The 17,500-nt window shown below is 44.8% G+C and overlaps 1 protein-coding gene across 1 annotated transcript in view; it reads left to right on the top strand.

Annotated features, from left to right (window-relative positions):
• Positions 1-17,500, top strand: part of LOC310938685 (thyrotropin-releasing hormone-degrading ectoenzyme-like) — a gene marked incomplete at both ends in the record, with an annotated part of 98,331 nt that overhangs the window by 34,313 nt on the left and 46,518 nt on the right. The gene's annotated exons all lie outside the window — the stretch shown is intronic.

Here is a 17,500-nt window from a genome sequence, read left to right as displayed (position 1 = left end):
TTCCCGAGGCCACAAAGTCCTAATTTCTCCCGGTTTAAGTTGCCGAGGACGTGGACGAGCGGCGCCTGAGCGACGGCCGCCGTCCGTCTGCGCTGACGTTTTCAGCCGCTGACGCGATAAAGAGCTCGTGACGGACGTTATCTTCTGAGCGGAGATCGTTAAACTGTCGCCATAATCTCACCCACGTCAGGAATTAAGAGGCGTCTCAACGTAGATAATCTGTCGCTCAAGAGTCTTTAGCGCGACGGGATTAGTTTAACACCAGGAGGCGGAGTCACGTCGTTTCACCACAGGACATCGACCACAAATTACCACAAGTACCAGATTCTGTAGCATTGCAGCTACTTTAGCATTTTTGGCTACTTTAGCCAGATTCTGTAGCATTTTGGCTACTTTAGCCAGATTCTGTAGCATTGTGGCTACTTTAGTCAGATTCTGTAGCATTTCAGCTACTTTAGCATTTTTGGCTACTTTAGCCAGATTCTGTAGCATTTTGGCTACTTTAGCCAGATTCTGTAGCATTGTGGCTACTTTAGTCAGATTCTGTAGCATTTCAGCTACTTTAGCATTTTTGGCTACTTTAGCCAGATTCTGTAGCATTGCAGCTACTTTAGCCAGATTCTGTAGCATTGTGGCTACTTTAGTCAGATTCTGTAGCATTTCAGCTACTTTAGCATTTTTGGCTACTTTAGCCAGATTCTGTAGCATTGCAGCTACTTTAGCCAGATTCTGTAGCATTTTGGCTACTTTAGCCAGATTCTGTAGCATTGTGGCTACTTTAGTCAGATTCTGTAGCATTTCAGCTACTTTAGCATTTTTGGCTACTTTAGCCAGATTCTGTAGCATTGCAGCTACGTTAGCCAGATTCTGTAGCATTTTAGCTACTTTAGCCAGATTCTATAGCATTGCGGCTACTTTAGCCAGATGTTGTAGCATTTTGTCTACTTTAGATAGATTCTATAGCATTCTAGCTACTTTAGCCAGATTCTATAGCATTTTGGCTACTTTAGCCAGATTCTGTAGCATTTCAGCTACTTTAGGCAGATTCTGTAGCATTGCAGCTACTTTAGCCAGATGCTGTAGCATTTTGGCTACTTTAGCTAGATTCTATAGCATTCTAGCTACTTTAGCCAGATTCTATAGCATTTTGGCTACTTTAGCCAGATTCTGTAGCATTTTTGGCTACTTTAGCCAGATTCTGTAGCATTGCGGCTAATTTAGCCAGATTCTGTGGCATTGGGAGATAAATCGGGCTCCTTAACCTTTGACCTGGTGGGGATTCAAACCAGCAGCCCTCTGGTTAACGAGCTCCACTCAGCTGCCGCTAAAACATCAAAATGAGCTCAAATGAGAGAATAAAAGCTTAAAACTCTGAAGTTTTCTCCGCCGTGTACGTGTTTTTTCTTAATTGCAGCATCAGTCGTTCAGCCTGAGCTTTAGCAGCAGCTCCGTTTAAAAAAAGATAAAATGATGAGAAAATAATTCAGCGCACGTAACTGTTGCATTATTGATCGTTACAAAGTAACCAGAGGCGGGGGAAAAACTGTCTTGTCTTTAATTTCCTCCGGTGTAAAAGTTGAATTTGTCAGCGAGATTAAAGACGTTTCTGTTGAAGATGCAGAGAAAGTTCTTGACCTTTGACCTCGCGCTAAATCCCGCGGATTAAACGTAAACGCAGCGTCATCACACTCAGGTTTTCTCCTCGCGTCGAAACCACGGCTGAAAAACAGAGACCGTCCACAGTCTGTAGCATTGATGGTTGATTTTATAGCATTTCAGCTACTTTAGCCAGATGATATGGCATTTGGCTTTGGTGTTAGCAGCTACTTTAGCCGCATTCTATAGCATTTCAGCTACTTTAGCTGCATTCTATAGCATTTCAGCTACTTTAGCCAGATTCTGTTGCATTGTGGTTAATTTAGCCAGATTTGGTAGCATTTCAGCTACTTAAGCCAGATGATGTTGCATTTGGCTTTGGTGTTAGCAGCTACTTTAGCCAGATTCTGTAGCATTGCGGCTACTTAAGCCAGATGCTGTACCATTGCGGCTACTTTAGCCAGATTATGTAGCATTGTGGCTACTTTCACCAGATTCTATAGCATTGCGGCTACTTCAGCCAGATTGTTTGGCACTGCGTCTACTTTAGCTGGATTCTGTAGCATTGCGGCTACTTTAGCCAGATTCTGTAGCATTTCAGCTACTTTAGCCAGATGATGTGGCATTTGGCTTTGGTGTTAGCAGCTACTTTAGCCGGATTCTGTAGCATTGCGGCTACTTAAGCCAGATGCTGTAGCATTGCGGCTACTTTAGCCAGATTCTATAGCATTTTAGCTACTTTTGCCAGATGTTGTGGCACTGGGGTTTGGTGTTAGCAGCTACTTTAGCCAGATGAGTTTCTGCCTCAATATTAGGACCAGGTTTTGGTCTCCGTGAGGACTACTGGTCCTGATAAGTTTCTAGAGAGGTAACAAATACAAGAACACACACACACACACACTTTTTTCCGACTTCTCTCTCTCTCTCCCTCCCTCTCTTTTCGCTCGCTCTCTCTTTGCCGTTTCACCTCTATCATTTTGTAGAACACACCCCCTCTGTCTGAATATAGAACAGCACACACACACACACACACACAGAATCCCGAGTAGAGGTTCACTGGCCCCTCACCATCTCAGTGACCCAACATCTGTTACCATGGTAACGTCTCTCCCACTCTCTCTTCCTCCTCCTCTTCCTCCTCCTCTATGAAATTCAAATTTCAGCTGCAGCAGAGTCGCACTTTGACTGTGAGACGATTCACCAACAGTCTGTTTGTCGTCATGTGACCCGTGTTTGTTGTCTCTGCTCTGTGCCATAGCTCAAGTAGCTGCAATGCTACACAATCTGGCTTAACTAGCCGCTAACGTTAAACAGTGATGCTCCAGAATCTGACAAAAGCAGTCGCTAACACCAAACATCAGTGCTATAGAAGTTGGCTAAAGTCGCAGCTAACATCAATGCTAAACAAACTGGCTAAAGTAGCCGCTAACATCAAACAGCAATGCTATAGAAGTTGGCTAAAGTCGCAGCTAACGTCAATGCTACATAAAATGGCTAAAGTCGCAGCTAACGTCAATGCTACATAAAATGGCAAAAGTTGCCGCTAACGTAAATGCTACACAAGCTGGCTAAAGTAGCCGCTAACATCAAACAGCAATGCTATAGAAGTTGGCTAGAGTCGCCGCTAACGTCAATGCTACATAAACTGGCTAAAGTAGCCGCTAACATCAAACTAGTCGTCCTTCAACTGGAAGGTTGTGGATTTGAGTCCCAGCTCTGCTCGTCTACATGCTAACGTGTCCTTGGGCGAGACACTGAACCCATGTTAGCGGCTAAATTCCGTAGCGTCTGTGTTTGACATTAGAAGCTATTTTACCCAAATTCTGTAGCATCGTTGTTTGACATTAGCAGCTACTTTAGCCAAATTCTATAGCATCGTTGTTTGACATTAGCAGCTACTTTAGCCAGATTTTTATAGCATCTGCGTTTGATATTAGCAGCAACTTTAGCCAAATTCTGTAGCATCAGTGTTTGACGTTAGCAGCTACTTTAGCTAGATTCTGTTGCATCGTTGTTTGACATTAGCAGCTACTTTACCCAAATTCTGTAGCATCAGTGTCTGACGTTAGCGGCTACTTTAGCGCGTTGCTACCTGCAGAAAACTGCAGCTTCTTCTTCGTCTTCTGACCTCGTTCCAGTTTAGTTTTGAATTCACAGTGAGTCTAATTTTTCTTGATAAAGAGTTTAAAAAGTGTGTGTGTGTGTGTGTGTGTGTGTTGGACGTTTCTAATACGTCTCTATTTAAGACTTAATGTCGTCTTAATGCAACAATGGCTCCGAAAATTACAGCTCTGACAAATATTAGAAAATGTGGAATTAGCCGCTCGGAGCTGAAGTTAAAGAATAAAAAAAGAGAGAGAGAGAGAGAGGGCGAGTCATGCTCTCTCCCACTCTCTCTCTCTCTCTCTCTCTCTCTCCTTCTTCATGTGTAAGTGAGTGTAACTCGCCCAGGCAGCCTGTGCACTGATTAAACGTCTCTAATTGGTGCTTTAAAGACTTTTAAAGACTTTAAAAGACACGGAGAAGGCAGAGTGTGAGACTGAGGCGCTTATTTTAGTGTCACTTTAAGACGAGGCGAGAGGACGCCTTATGTAACACACACACACGCACACACACACACACACATACACGCACACACACACACACACACACGCACACACACACACACACGCACACACACACACACACACACGCCGCTGTCAGAGAACATTTGCTGAACAAACGACGCAAAGTAAACGAGAAGCGTGTGAATAAAGGGAGGAAGAAGGAGAAAAGAAACAGATGGAAATGTTTGCTCTGTGAGTCTCACCGACTGACGCCGGTTCACCCGAGGAAAACGCCGATCGATGCCGTTATTGATCGCTGCGCTCCGACAGAGACTTCCTCGTGTCTCGGCGCTAATGAGGCTACGCCGAGGACGCTCGACCGTGAAGTCTTGTCCGGGGCTCCGAACGTCGGGAGAATCTGCGAACTTTCCATGTGGAGATGAACGCAGGAATTTTCACACTCGCATTGAGTCAATTTGTGTGAATTTCTGTTATTATTTGTATTATCTTCAACGTGCCACCAGGGGGAGCCTCCTGATTTTTTAGAGATTTTTAAATCGCGATCGGCAGTAGCATCTGTGTTTTACATAAACCACGAGTCGTCGATATGCATTTACTCTGTTGTACTCAAACTGTCTACGACTTTTTGTACGAGTTAGCATGTTGGATTGGTAGAAAAAAGATCGTACGTGAACTCTAAACGTCCGACAATCTGCGAACTTTCCAAATAAATACAAACAAAGGACTTTATCAGGTGGCAAAACACCTCAAAAATACCCTAATAAATAGATTTGATTGAATTTCTATTAATCTTTCTATTATCTTGAAGTGCCACCAGGGGGAGCCTCCTGAGATCGTACGTGAACTCCAGACGTCTGACATTCTGCGAAGTTTCCAAACGTAGACGAATAAAGGACTTTATCAGGTGGCAAAACACCACAAAAAACTAAAAATAAGAAGATTTATTTGAATTTCTAATTTCAAATAATATTATTTGTTTTATCTTGAAGTGCCACCAGGGGGAGCCTCCTGATTTTTTTTAAGATTTTTAAATCGCGATCGGCAGTAGCATCTGTGTTTCACATAAACCACGAGTCGTTGATATGTATTTACTCTGTTTGGCGAACTGTCTACGACTTATTGTACAAATTAGCATGTTGGATTGGTAGAAAACGGATAGTACGTGAACTTGTATTGAAGTGCCACCAGGGGGAGCCTCCTGATTCTTTTAATTATTTAAGTTTCACTTTGAATAATCACTGGGTTTTAGACACATTTTAAGAATTTTAAAACAGATTTTAATTTGTACAAATTTCCCAATAAAGTGGTCGCAATAACCCTCCAGGCCAGCAGGTGGCAGCAGTCACGGCACGCTAGCGACTGTTGGAGTCGTGAATCGCGGGATAAAAACATGACGTTTTCCTCCGGCTAAGAGAACGTCTCCATGGCGACGCCGCCCCCCGCAGGTCAAAGTGGGAACAGTCATTAAATCTCGTCTCGGTCACAGCTGACCACAACCACGCCCCCTTCTATATTACCCCCTCCTCTAAACCACACCCCCTCTGTATTACCACCGTCCTCTAAACCACGCCCCCCTCTACATTGCCCCCTCCTCTCAACCACGCCCCCTCTACCTCAGTCCTCTAAACCACGCCCCCTCTATATTACCCCACCCTCTACACCACGCCCCCTCTACCTCAGTCCTCTAAACCACGCCCCCTCTATATTAGCCCCTCCTCTAAACCACGCACTCCTCTGTATTACCCCCTCCTCTAAACTACGCCCCCTCTATATTACCCTCTCCTCTAAACCACGCCCCCTCTACCTCCGTCCTCTAAACCACGCCCCCCTCTATATCCCCTCAGACTTGGGGTCACGGTGTATAAATTGCTGCTAAAAGAGCAGATAACACAGATAAAGATCTTTTTTCCAGACGCTGAATCAGAGGAAACTCATTTATACAGAATAAAAAAAGTCCATTTCGTCTCCGTCTTAACAAGACGTCGCTTCTCTGAGCCGATAAATTTAGACTTTTCTTTAAAGAGCAGACGATTGTGGAGCTAATGGCTCGAGATGATTCCGTCTGTTTCCAGTTTAAAGAAGCGACGGCGATCGGAGACGATCGCTAACGGCTAACGGCCACTTTAAAGGATTTATACGTTTAATGGGCTTTTTTTTCTTCTTCTTCTCACACAGACTGAAGACGATCATTATCGCTGTTGTTCAACGCTAACGCACGACCGCTAACGCACGACCGCTAGAAATCAACGGTAAAAACGTTCTGGCTCGAGATTAAAAACAACGGAATTGTCCTTAAAGTCAAGGTCAGAGTTAAGTCCACCAAGAATCTGCTTTATCTCACTGTTTATAAACCACTCACTCTCCCACACCAAAGTCCATAGAGAAAACCAGTGATTTTAACATCACAGCACACAGGAGTTCACAGGAGTTGTTGATCCACTGCTGCCTCCATCACTAAGTTCTAATGTGTCTTTTTGTCAATTCGGCTTTGAAAAAACCTCCATTTGGATTTGTTTTAGTGACACAAAGTGACCACACGAGGCAGCAGTAGACCAGCAGCTCAGACTGTTCTAAAACAGTCCTGTAAACAAACATAAACAAAGAAAACATTAGAGCGTATTAGAATAAAACCTGGATTGGTGGCTCACTGGTGTTTGACCTCTGCTGCCCCCTGCAGGACAGTTTCGTACCTTGATTCTTGTGCTTTATTGCATCGTGGACATAAAAACGCTGATAGTTTTTCCTTCTGTTTTAACGTTGGTGTTTTGCCGCCTGTTCTTTTATATTCTGCTTCCATCACTTTTTACAGACTGTTACAAACCAAAGGCTTTGTTGTTTTTTAGTGTTTTTATTTTATTATTCTTATTTTATTATTTTTATTCACCTTCAGGAAAAACAGCTTCAGCGACAGAGCATCCTTTTTTACAGCTGATAATAATGTGTGTGTGTGTGTGTGTGTGTGTGTGTGTGTGTGTTCTTGTACTTGCAGCATACTGAGGACCAGTGAGGGGTTTTTAACCAACAAAGTGAGGTCATTTTTACGGAGTGAGGACATTTTGACCGGTCCTCACTTTGTTTTCATTGAAATCACTTCCTTGGGTTGCTATAACATGCTATACTCAATTTGTCGGAAAAAAAAAATCACATTTGGACGACATAGTATAGTATGATGTTTTTGTAAAAAAAAAATTCATGTTTTGGGTCAATTTTTTTTTTCAAATTTTGGGTCAATTTTTTTTTCAAATTTTGGGTAAAAAATTTTTTTTCAAATTTTGGACCAAACATTTTTTTTTCAATTTTTGGATGATATAGTATAGTATGACGTTTTTGTCGAATTTTGGACCAAAAATTTTGGGTCAAATTTTTTTTCCGATTTTGGGTCCATTTTTGTTTTTCAAATTTTGGGTAAACATTTTTTTTTCAAATTTTAGGTACATTTTTTTTATTTTTTTATTTTGGGTCACATTTTTTTTGTCAGAGACTTTTTCAAAATTTGGACGACATAGTATAGTACAAAAATAAAAAAAAATCGTAAGCGTTTTCCAGCCCTTTTTGCTCTGGGGCTCCACCTGCAGACATGTTATGGTACTGCATCCAGTAGTTCTTTATAGATGTCATTCATGAAGTAGATATTTGTAATTGTGTTGATTTATAAAGTGGAAACGCTGGTCCTCACTTTGTCAGCAACCCAGTCCTCAGTATGCAGCAAGTACAAGAATGTGTGTGTGTGTGTGTGTGTGTGTGTGTGTGTGTGTGTGTGTGTGTGTGTGTGTGTGTGTGTGTGTGTGTGTGTGTGTGTGTGTGTGTGTGTGTGTGTGTGTGTGTGTGTGTGTGTGTGTGTGTGTGTGTGTGTGTGTGTGTGGTCGTAAAGCGAGTTAACGCGTTCACATTAATGTTCGTACGGACAGAAGTGGATCAGCCCGAGGCCTCGCATACACACACACAAACACACACACACACACACACACACACACACACACACACACACACACACACACACACACACACCGTAATGAGCCTGATCATTGTCCTGAGGCAGTGAGGAACAAAGCAGGATTAACATCACAAAGGGGGATTAAATCCCATTTAATCTCATAACGTCATTTTACTCACAGTCTAATCTGAACGGATGATTTTAATCTGCTAACGTGGTCTTTAGTCTAATCTGTGTTTCAGATGCATTTAGGACTCACTGTAGTTTATTAAAAACCTTGGGTTTGTTTAACATCATCATTTGAAATAACTGTTTATGAGTTTGTTGTTGTCTTTATGGAGTGTACAATGTAGCCTGCTGTGGTACTGTATATATATATATATATATATATATATATACTACTGCTGTGTTACTATATATATATATATGGACTACTGCTGTGGTATATATACTACTGCTGTGGTACTATATATATATGTACTACTACTGTGGTACAGTATATATATACTACTGCTGTGGTACTGTATATGATGGATGGATGGATGATGGATGGATGACGGATGGATGGATGGATGGATGATGGATAGATGGATGATGGATGGATGATTGATGGATGGATGTATGATGGATGGATGGACGGATGATGGACGGATGATGGATGGATGGATGGATGATGGATGGATGGATTGATGGATGGATGGATGGATGGATGGATGGATTGATGGATGGATGGATGTATGATGGATGGATGATTGATGGATGGATGGATGATGGATGGATGTATGATGGATGGATGGACGGATGATGGACGGATGATGGATGGATGGATGATGGATGGAAGGATGATGGATGGATGTATGATGGATGGATTGATGGATGGAAGGATGATGGATGGATTGATGGATGGATGTATGATGGATGGATGGATGGATTGATGGATGGATGGATGATGGATGGAAGGATGATGGATGGATGGTGAATGGATGATGGATGTATGATGATGGATGGATGGATGGATGGACGGATGGATGGACGGATGGATGGACAGATGATGGATGATGGATGGATGAAAGTCAGTGATCAGACTTTGTCTGGTCTGTTGAAATCAATGCTGTGTGTGTGTGTGTGTGTGTGTGTGTGTGTGTGTGTGTGTGTGTGTGTGTGTGTGTGTGTGTGTGTGTGTGTGTGTGTGTGTGTGTGTGTGTGTGTGTGTGTGTGTGTGTGTGTGTGTGTGTGTGTGTGCGCAGAGGACACTCAGAGGACAGCAGCTATCAGATGGCCTCGGGCTCAGCTGATTGGCCGTCTGCCAGTCCCGGCCAATCACAGGCCTGATTCCCCCCACAGCGATAAAAGAAGAGACGACCTTTATCCTCGTGACGATAACACACCTTTAATATCATCACACAGCTCATCAGGGTTATTTTTAGACGTGGACCAGTAGGTGGCGGCGCTGACCTTTGTTTACAGCGCTTCTTAATCACGCTGTTTATTAATTACTGTTGTGGTGACTCTTTGTTGACTTGTGTGTCCGCAGGCTTTGTTTGTTTTAGCTCTGACTTTTATTCTGGCTTCAGATCTTTGTCCTCAGAACGTGCCGACGTCAGCAGATCTTTGAAAGAGTCCAGGGATTTGAACCCTCAAACAGATGAATGTGTTCACGTGTAACAGCTTTAGTGAGTTAACAAAGAGTCACGTGTTTGTGAGGTTAAATAAATGTCAGATTTAACAAAAACAAGAGGTTTTCTACAACTGTGCTGATGACAGTGAGGCGTTCAGGTGTCGATGTTGTGTTCAGGTGTCATTGATGTTGCGTTCAGGTGTTGTGTTCAGGTGTCATTGATGTTGCGTTCAGGTGTCGATGATGTGTTCAGGTGTCGTTAATGTTGCGTTCAGGTGTCGATGATGTTGCGTTCAGGTGTCGATGATGTTGGGTTCAGGTTTCGTTGATGTTGCGTTCATGTGTCGATGATGTTGCGTTCAGGTGTGGATGATGTTGCGTTCAGGTGTCGATGATGTTGCGTTCAGGTGTCGATGATGTTGCGTTCAGGTGTCGTTGATGTTGCGTTCAGGTGTCGTTGATGTTGCGTTCAGGTGTTGTGTTCAGGTGTCGATGATGTTGCGTTCAGGTGTTGATGATGTGTTCAGGTGTCGATGGTGTTGCGTTCAGGTTTCGATGATGTTGCGTTCAGGTGTTGATGTTGCGTTCAGGTGTCGATGATGTTGCGTTCAGGCGTCGATGATGTTGCGTTCAGGTGTTGATGTTGCATTCAGGTGTTGATGATATTGGGGTCAGGTGTTGATGTTGCGTTCAGGTTTTGATGTTGCGTTCAGGTGTCGATGATGTTGGGTTCAGGTTTCGTTGATGTTGCGTTCATGTGTCGATGATGTTGCGTTCAGGTGTCGATGATGTTGCGTTCAGGTGTCGATGATGTTGCGTTCAGGTGTCGATGATGTTGCGTTCAGGTGTCGTTGATGTTGCGTTCAGGTGTCGTTGATGTTGTGTTCAGGTGTCGTGTTCAGGTGTCGATGATGTTGCGTTCAGGTGTTGATGATGTGTTCAGGTGTCGATGGTGTTGCGTTCAGGTTTCGATGATGTTGCGTTCAGGTGTTGATGTTGCGTTCAGGTGTCGATGATGTTGCGTTCAGGCGTCGATGATGTTGCGTTCAGGTGTTGATGTTGCATTCAGGTGGTGATGATATTGGGGTCAGGTGTTGATGTTGCGTTCAGGTTTTGATGTTGCGTTCAGGTGTTGATGATGTTGCGTTCAGGTGTTGATGATGTTGCGTTCAGGTGTTGATGATGTTGCGTTCAGGTGTTGAGGTTGCGTTCAGGTGTTGATGATGTTGCGTTCAGGTGTTGATGATGTTGCGTTCAGGTGTCGATGATGTTGCGTTCAGGTGTTGACGATGCGGCAGACAGCAGAATTAAATCGAATTAATCGAGCCCGACCGTTCCATTCTTTGGCTCCTTCCCTTGGGGTACCGGAGTAAAATGGTACGGTCCGATCAGGGTGGAGCTGGACTGACTCCGTCTCAATCCTCGTCATCCGCAGTTCAGCGGGATGTGTTTTGGAATGGTACGGCCGAGCCTTTACCGAGCGAAGGTTCTGCGAGCCTGAGCCCAGGACTGTACCATTACAAATCGAGCCGTACCACGATGGAAACGCGGCGTTAAGACCGCGCCGCGTTTCCGTCGTGGTACGATAAAAGACTCGACGCTGCTGGAAAAAGACAAAGTTTAGACGAGTCGGCGTTGGTCACTCTCTGGATCAGGTCAGCAGGGCAAACAACCATTTTCTCTCAAACTCTTATTTTATTTCCCACAAGTCTTTGAGAAGCAGAACAAAGCGTGAAATCCCCCATGATGCCGTGCGTCCTCTCTCTCTCTCTCTCTCTCTCTCTCTCTCTCTCTCTCTCTCTCTCTCTCTCTCTCTAATTTCCTGCTTAATCAGCTCGTCTGTTAATTAACCGTCACTTTCATGGTTCAGTCTCTGCACCACAGTCAAACAGGACCTTGAGGTTCAGAGAGAGATCGTTCGGTGGACGTTAGCCGCGGTACGTTAGCGTCGTCGCGAACTCTCCCTGCAGAGACGTTCAGAGGCTTCAGTGCAGATGTGAAAGCAGCTCTGAAGCCTCTGAACGTACTAAAGTCAGCGAGTTAACGCCTGGTTTTTGAGCTGATTCTGACTTTTCCGTCACACCGCGGTGCGACTACGGCCCTGTTTGGACGGGATTAGATTAACGCGAGGAGGTGAAGGTGAGTTAATTATCACCGGAGCTTCTCAGTGCTCGTGAACAAGCAGGGCAGGCAACTGCTCGGGGCCCCCGAGCTGACAGGGGGGCCCCCCGACACTCGGAGCCCGAGGGCTGTTTTTACTGAAATGTGCAGTGAGCAGCTGCCTCCCCGTCCCCCTTAAACAACAATGACATCTCAGTAGGAAAACCCCCCCCCCCCCCCCCAAAGGGGCCCCACCTCACTTAAACCTGTGTGATGTTATCGTTCTGCTGGTTTATATATGGTTTTTTTCAGTTATTTACAGTATTTTATTGTTCTATATATGTATATTGTTGTATAATGTGGGTTCTTTACAGTGTCATGTATTTTTTTTACTGAGTTTATGTAGTTTTTTAAAAGCTATTTACAGTATTTTATTGTTCTTTACATTTATATTTTCACATACTTTTTAATTACAGTTACAGTTATTTCATTCATTTTGAAAAAAAAATTTCGTCGGTGTCAGATTATTTGTAACGTAATGGTGATAAACACTGGTTGGAAGGAAGGGCCCCCCCTCAGGGCCCCTACATACTCTAGAATCGCCTCTGGCGCTGTGTTGACGCGCGTCTGCAATTGCGATATAAAGACGCGGCGTAGTTCGCTAAGTGGCGACAGGAGGTTGACGGCGGCGTCGGGGGTGGGCCCTTGTCGCCATCCCCTGGGATCCTTCTCTTGGGGGTCACCCGCCGCGGTAGCCCACGGAACTTGGTCCTAGCGACGGCTCTGGACGCGCAACCGGAACCATCGGTTTAACCCGATTGACCCGTCCCCACACTGTGGACATCTTGTGGTAAAAGTACATCACTACACCTCGTCGTGTAAAGCTAATCCCGTCCGCGAAGACATGACAAAGACAACCGAGTGTACGTTTGGTGAACAAAATGGAGAGAACGCATCACTTTACTAAAACCTCTGTAACTTTACTCTGCTTCACTTCAGCAGCATCAGACTTTGTGTGTGTTTTAATGTGTTTTTAAGCTCCTACTTCATATTTTAAAATGCAATATTTTAAGCGTATACGCGCAGGAGTAATCGGACTATGAATCGCGTTATCCAGGTATGTTAGTCCGACTAAGGCTAGCTGGATTTTAGTCGTACGAACCCGAGTTGTTGACTTTAAACCCTGGGTTCAGAGCCTGTAGAACTTTATAATGAGTTTTTCACGTGGTTTCATGCTTGTGTTGTTTTGTCCCGTGAGTGTGTGAGTGTGTGAGAGTGTGTGTGTGTGAGAGTGTGTGTGTGAGTGTGTGTGTGTGTGTGCGTACCTTTTTTTATCTTTGAGAACAAGGGGAAATAACTAATGAAGAGAAAAACTGCAGGCGGTAACAGGAAGACGAGAGTGACAACGAGGTGTAAAGTCTAATTTAGGGTGTGTGTGTGTGTGTGTGTGTGTGTGTGTGTGTGTGTGTGTGTGTGTGTGTGTGTCCTGAAGGTCTCCTCCTGCACCAAAGTGAAACGATTCATTTCATTTTAATTTAAATGTCTCTTTTGCATATTCCGCCTGAAACCAAACGGCCTCATTTGCATATTCCCGCCGTACGTTAAACCGCTCGCTCGCCGCGTCTTCGGTTCTGCCGCCTGAGCTTCAGTCATGTGGATGATGAGCTGTCGGCCAATCACGCGACGCCGCGTCGCGATTGGACGAAGACGGGCGCGGCGGCGGCGGCGGCGGAGGACAGTTCTCTCCGTTCTCGGACGGAGTTAATTACGTTTTGTGTTAAATTAGCCGAGCAGACGATCGTTTTCGCCGTCAGGCTCCGCCCCCCCCCCTGCTGGCTGTGTTTAGGCTCCGGCCAATCAGAGCGCAGCAGAGACGTTTTACTGTGGAAACACAAATAACAACAACAGCCTGTTCACAGTCAAGTGATGAACAAACAGATCAAATTAAACCTGGAGCTGTTTTAAAAATAGAAAAAAGTCCTGATGTTTTTGTTCAGGAAACAAACTGACGACGATCGCAGAGAAACGACAAAGACGGACGACTGGAAATGTCCTCTGGCAGAAAGAGTCTCCATGTCCTCACAATGTCCAACAACAATGTCCAACAACAATGTCCTCGCAGAAAGACTCAAAAACTCAACCGTCACGTCCTGACTGATGGTTGACACGAAGACATGTAATGTCCTAACAGAAAGACACATGACGTCCTAACTTCCTAAAAGACATGTGACGTCCTAAAAGACACGTGACGTCCTAACAGAAAGACACGTGACGTCCTAAAAGACATGTGACGTCCTAACAGAAAGACACATGACGTCCTAACGTCCTAAAAGACACGTGACGTCCTAAAAGACATGTGACGTCCTAAAAGACACGTGACGTCCTAACGTCCTAAAAGACACATGACGTCCTAAAAGACACGTGACGTCCTAACAGAAAGACTCATGGTGTCCTCAGAGAAACTCATGGTGTCCTCAGAGAAAGACTCATGGTGTCCTCAGAGAAAGACTCATGGTGTCCTCAGAGAAAGACTCATGGTGTCCTCAGAGAAAGACTCATGATGTCCTCAGAGAAAGACTCATGGTGTCCTCAGAGAAAGACTCATGATGTCCTCAGAGAAAGACTCATGGTGTCCTCAGAGAAAGACTCAGGGTGTCCTCAGAGAAAGACTCATAGTGTCCTCAGAGAAAGACTCATGGTGTCCTCAGAGAAAGACTCATGATGTCCTCAGAGAAAGACTCATGGTGTCCTCAGAGAAAGACTCATGGTGTCCTCAGAGAAAGACTCATGATGTCCTCAGAGAAAGACTCATGGTGTCCTCAGAGAAAGACTCAGGGTGTCCTCAGAGAAAGACTCATAGTGTCCTCAGAGAAAGACTCATGGTGTCCTCAGAGAAAGACTCATGATGTCCTCAGAGAAAGACTCATGGTGTCCTCAGAGAAAGACTCAGGGTGTCCTCAGAGAAAGACTCATAGTGTCCTCAGAGAAAGACTCATGGTGTCCTCAGAGAAAGACTCAGGGTGTCCTCAGAGAAAGACTCATAGTGTCCTCAGAGAAAGACTCATGATGTCCTCAGAGAAAGACTCATGGTGTCCTCAGAGAAAGACTCATGATGTCCTCAGAGAAAGACTCATGGTGTCCTCAGAGAAAGACTCAGGGTGTCCTCAGAGAAAGACTCATAGTGTCCTCAGAGAAAGACTCATGGTGTCCTCAGAGAAAGACTCATGATGTCCTCAGAGAAAGACTCATGGTGTCCTCAGAGAAAGACTCAGGGTGTCCTCAGAGAAAGACTCATAGTGTCCTCAGAGAAAGACTCATGGTGTCCTCAGAGAAAGACAATAACCTCCTCACACAAAGACAAACGATGTCTCTTGACGTCAAACTCTTTTGTTTGACCGTCTCTCGTCAGTGTCTTTGCCTGAGGCTCAGAGCTAAAGAAGAGACACAGAGGACAGAGGACACTTTGTCTCTGACCCACTAACACACACTGCACCGACTGCAGAGCGGGACATGGACGTGTTAGCGTTAGCGTTAGCTTTTTGTGTGACTTTCATCACAGGTTTTCTCTGCTGTTCACTGCTGTGAGGGAAAACCCCAGGTTTTTACCCACAATTCCCTGAGGAGCATCTCTGGATCCTGAGGGAGACGCTGAAAAACACACAGGAACCTTTAGCTTCTGCTGCTACTGAGACAGAATCTGTTTGATAAGCTCTTATCTCGTCCCTCGTCTCCTGAGACGATGTCAAAGACGTCCTCTGTGGAGGACACAGGACGACTGAGTCCAAATGTCCTTTGAAGACCTTTTTAGATCTTGTGACGAGCAGCGAGTTCGTCCGACGATCGTCCGTCTCTGTATCTCTGAAGCTTCGAGGTTACCTTAGGAATTCCTCAGGTTGACCTCGTGACGTCAGAACTTCAGAAAAAAGTCACTGAAAATCTGAGACGTTTGAACGATTCTGAGCAAACTTTAAAACTGCTACGATAAAGTTATGGATCAGGGGAAAAAGTCGGAAAAAAGGTACCGGAATAACGGGACCATCCCGGAAGTTTTGAAGGACTGTGAAGATCTGAGAGAACCAGAGGAACTCCAGGTGATGTTGACCAGCAGAACCTCATCCAAGAAGCTTCTCCAGGTCTGGAGATGGTTCTGGAGAACGTAGCCAAGAAGCCTCTTGGAGAACGATAACCTGGATGGCTGAGATACGATGGGGTTGTCTCTTCGTCAATCTTCGCTGAAGGTCTTGTTCTTCTGGTTCCTCGTCCTCAGAACCTCCAATACTTGAACCTTCAACCTCAGAGACGTCCAAATACTTCTGTGTAAACCCATGTCGAGGTACTCTTGGCTTTGGGGAACTCAGACTTTATCGTTTTCGACCGGGTTCTCCTTCAGGAGGAGGTTCTCGTGATCGCTGAAGGTCTTGGAGTCCGATCTCCCTGAGGAACAGTTCAAATCTGTCAGGGAGAAACGACTCCGAGGACTTTTCTTCTTTCTCTGATTTGTGTCGTGATTCCGGATCCTCGCGAGGATCGAGTTCACGCCGAGCGCCCGACTTCCGAAAGTTTTAGCGAGGATTGAACCGGCGACCCGGGAACTTCAGACCAGCGAAGACGCTTCAGAGTCGTATTTCCCCCCCCGAGTCTTTTTTAGTGAACTTTAACTCCGAGCTCGGGCGAAGTCCTTAACTCGGGAACTCTTTCGCGTTTGATGGCGTTGATGAGAAAAGGTCGAGTCGGGGCCTTTGCGAGGTTTTAGCGGCTAAGTTGAAAAGCTAATCCGTCTCGAGGCTTATTTTTTAGCAACGACTCCCTGAGGCGTTAAAGTGCATCTGAGGGAGTTTTAAAAAGGTTGTGGCTGTGATTCCTGTGCAGTGACTTGAATTTTAAAGTTCACTCTGTTTTTGTCGGGTTTTTGTCGTATCTTAAAGGTGAATTCTGTAATAAATCGTAAAATCCTAATCCTAATATGTCACAGAGACTCAGGAATAATGTTCATATAACAAACTGAACTCACCAACAACAACAGTACAGACAAAATATTTGCATTAAAAAATATATATTTTTGCAGACTGCAAATCATGTTTATGTTTTGAAATCACGTTTTTTGGCGTCAGGGGGCGCCACCTGCCGCCGTCTACCGATTACTGCAGTCAGTAGAGTCTCAGCTGCCGAGCAACCACGGGTTGAACCAGCTACGTCAAAAAAAAAAACGAAACCTAAAAGACTTTCGGTGTTTTGAATTTGAATGTAGTAACCGTTTTTGGCCACATGGTGGCGCGGTAAAGCGTCCGCAGGGGTGCGTTTGGCTTGTTCACCCGTTGTCCGCGGTTGAAGGGGGCGGAGTCACGGAGTGGAACAACAAGCTTTGTTTTAGCTCGTGTCGTCTTGTTTTGGCGCTTGTTAGCATGTTTTTCGACGTGTTTCGGCCGCAGACGGTGATTGACAGCTGTCAGCGACGATGTCATCCTCCCCTCAGATGATTGACGCTGATGTTGTTTCATTAGCTTCTGTCACTTTTCGCACATAAAAGCATCGTTTTTCTCACGTTTTTTCTGCTTCTGAGCTCAAATAATTGTGTGATTTCTGCGTTTGAGACGAAACGGGTTTCGTGACAGATTTAAAGTCACGCGGCAGAATTCCGTCCGTTCTCTTTGATTCGTTCTATTATTTATGTGAAATAGAAAGTTT

Source organism: Microchirus variegatus (assembly GCF_963457635.1).
Source record: "Microchirus variegatus genome assembly, chromosome: 16".
Taxonomy (NCBI): domain Eukaryota; kingdom Metazoa; phylum Chordata; class Actinopteri; order Pleuronectiformes; family Soleidae; genus Microchirus; species Microchirus variegatus.
This window is presented reverse-complemented; position numbering and strand designations above follow the sequence as displayed.